Consider the following 3,593-nt stretch of genomic DNA (forward strand, 5'->3'; position numbering starts at 1 on the left):
ACCATAACTGACTACTGAGCAGTGCACAACCGCCCACAATGCCGAGCATTCCTCCTTTGATCACGCTAAAATGACCTGAAAAGCAGAAAAGCCAGAATCCCTTCATTATTGCAATATGTTACACAATAAAGAACAAGTGACTGTCTAATGTGAGGCTTTGAATGCCTCTCTTTGATGCTTCTCTTTCTCAATCTCCTGCAGACATCAGCTCTCACTGTCAAACAAGACTTTGCACTTAAACCTATCTGACCCCTGACCTTTGACATACATCATGAGTGTGATGCAGAGAGGGAATGATGAAGGGAGGAGAGAGAAAGACAGTGATCTTAAATAGAAGGAGCACATGTCCTGACATTCCTGACCAGATTGTTCCTCCTCCAACAAGAGCATATGAGAGCATGACAGATGAAGCAGAAATAATGAACCATTCCTGACGAAGTGAAGAAACAAACAGGGAGGTGTGACATTTTATGTTTCGCCGACCACTCCAGCAACAGCTTGAAATGTAACGTGGATGTTTTTGCAGAAAAAAATGTTCTGGCCCTGTTTTAAAATAAAGTTGTGTGAGCTGTCGTTGAGAAATGTCTTTGGTGATGTTTGATAGTGAAGTCTTAGTGGGCCGTAATGTGTTGGTGAATAATATACACAGATATCTATGTTCCATTTGCATTTGTATCAACTGTTATGCACCTTATGAGTGTATAACCTATTGATTACTAAGTATGTCAATAAATAGGAGGGGAAACTATGCAGGATTTCAGTTTTTCCCCTTTCGCATACCAATACAGGAGTGATCTAGCACTTATCGTTTGTTACTGTGGATTGTAAAGAGAAACAAGATTATGAGGATATCGATACTGACGTTGGCAAAAGTGCAGAACACTGAGCGACCAAAACTGTGAATAAAATAGGTCCACTGTTGGAATGATAGATTTATATTCATACCGGCAGCGAATTGAACAGTCCTTTCACGTGTCTTTCTTGATCTGTTGAGACACGGCGACAACCTGTGTCCAAACAGGTTAGTCCATAATTTGTTTTTTCTCTTCAGCAGAGTCCAGCTCGTGTCATCTCCATTTTCAAGGTCTTTTCCACTTGATACAGTGTCCTTTCTCTTATTTATGCTGTTCTCTTAGTTTTGGGGCCCCAGGCAACTGCCAAGCCAGCCCTGCCCAACACAACACACGCGTGCGTGACTCAACAACGGGGAGTCACCCCTACATGGTTTGTCTGCCGCTCTGACTGTCTCCTGCTTTGTTACAGTAACACCAGTGATTGAGTCAGTCTCAGCTGAAGCGATGCCTACCCTGACGTCCAGGTGCAGCTGCTCAGCTTTCAGTCTGACTAACCTCACTCAGTCACCAACTTGGTTAGTCGCCTCACATCCAACACACTGCTTTCCATTGAAATTCTGCATCAGTAGATCTTCAGTAGCATCTAATCACTGCAAATAGAACAGGGAATTATGCCATTGATGTCAGTCGTGAGGGTTTTGGAGAGATGCTCTCACCGTGATTGTTGAAACACTTTGATTGCACAAGTACATGACAGCAAGTGAGTGTTTCATGAGTCGCTCTCATCTGTCAGTTTGGCTACTTGAACCTGCAAGTGGCACGCGCACACACACACACACACACACGTCCACACGTACACACAAACACACACACACAAAAGTCCTCACTTTACAAAAGTATTGACAAAGACTTATTTATCCCTAACCTTGACCACTGACATCAAAGTTTTGCTACGTAGGGTTATGACACTTCTGCAAAACAATTATTTTTCTGTCAGTGAAGAAGAATCCAGTCCAACATTTCTGTTTTCTTCATTTATGTTCATTAGCAGTTTTACCTAAGTAACAAGGCAATGGTGTAACCATACTGTTATCTCATTTGTTTTTTCTGTAATTTATCACTTTAAAATTTCCAAATAGCAATTAAATCACACTTAATAACCATTTATGATGCATTGGTGCGTTACACCATTAACAAAAGAAAAGAATGTTTTTTGTCATCGTGACTGTAAAAATAGGTGCTTTTTTTTTTTACCTTAAAGTTTCAGACAGATGGTGTTGTGACTGCAACCAGCAAAAAATAAAACCAAACATGGGGAAGAGAGAAATATGCGTCTATTAATCGGCACCAAAACATTTTAAACCATGAAAAACTGGTTTAAGGAGGTTTATGCGATGGTTTTAAGGAAAACTAGCAATGTTGCTACTAATTTGACAAAGTTACTTTTGAAATCAAGTAATCAGTACAGTATTAATTTGATGACCTTTCAAGAGTTACTTCCACAACACTGTTTATCAGACAAAGTGAAATAACGTCAGCATTGTATGCATATGAAGGTGACATGAGATTATATGAGCTCTTTCTTCCAAAGCCAATAAAGGGAATTGTTAACAACATTCTTTTAACTAACACAGACTTTTCCCCCGAAATGAGTCTCAATGGGTGAACAAATTACACACTCATGCAGTCTAATGTGTCACCTGAGTCCACAGGCCCGGTTTCAGTTTCCTACGGTGACATCCATTAAAGTCATGCTGCGTCTGGCCCCTCCGCCCTCAGACAGTCACATTAGCACCTGGCCCATTGGCCACAACAATACACCTGCCTGCATTATTCAGCCTGACTCCACTAATGAGGAAACCTTATCTCACACACGCAAACATCATCCCGGAGCGCCGACACAAAGGCTGGCTCGCTGAATGATTTGATTGCCTGTGTGTTTTTATGAGCCCCTTCCTTCTATAGTGACAGTTAGAATATGTGGGTGGATCTTTTCATGTGACCTCTGGCACCTGCCCCGTTGATCACGTCCTGGGTTCTTCTTTTTAAACACACTCTGATAAATGTTGGTCACCAAGCAGTAAATGTTGTTTTGAGCTCATTCAGCACTCTCTGCCTCTACTTGGCAGACAGCTGTCAGCACCCTCCTTTTCATCCTACAGAATCTCCCACATCTCTTCACCTTCCAGTTTCATCTGTAGAGTCGCTGTGCATTAACCTCAATCTCTCCTCCCCCTCATCAAGTCTCTCTAGCTGTCAGTTTCCGTCACACCTCAGTGCTGGCTTGCTTTCAGTCCTGTGCGCACGCTTTCGACAATGGTACAGCTGTGATAACTCATTCAACGTTTTCAAAATATACTGCTGTTGCTTTTATTAACACTAACGTATGGAGGGACCAGAGCTAAAGGCTTTAGGGGGGGAGGAACCTGAGACATGTGTAGGTTAACATGCTCTCAGTGTGAGGCACAGGGCTTAAAATAAAATGGGACATGAGAGACATGCGAAAGAGTGAGTGAGAGAGCGAAAGAGAGAGAGAGAGAGAACGAGAGAGAGAGCACAGTAGTGAGAGAGAGAGCACAGTAGTGAAAGGGTGACCGAGAGAGGAAGAGAGCAGAATCAACAGCAGCATGGCCACTGCCTCCTAATTCAAACACCCCAAGAAAATGCTCAGCACTGACTGCTCTCATTGGCTGGGCAGTCAGCCAATCATAGCTCAGGAGTGCAAGGTGCCTTTAGGTTATACCCAACCCCAAAATATGAGAGAGAGGGGGAGAGAGAGAGAGAGAAAGACAGAGAGAG

The sequence above is a fragment of the Aulostomus chinensis genome, chromosome 3, assembly GCF_037954235.1.
Source record: "Aulostomus chinensis isolate RoL2024-O1b breed Wild chromosome 3, RoL_Achi_v1.0, whole genome shotgun sequence".
Classification (NCBI taxonomy): domain Eukaryota; kingdom Metazoa; phylum Chordata; class Actinopteri; order Syngnathiformes; family Aulostomidae; genus Aulostomus; species Aulostomus chinensis.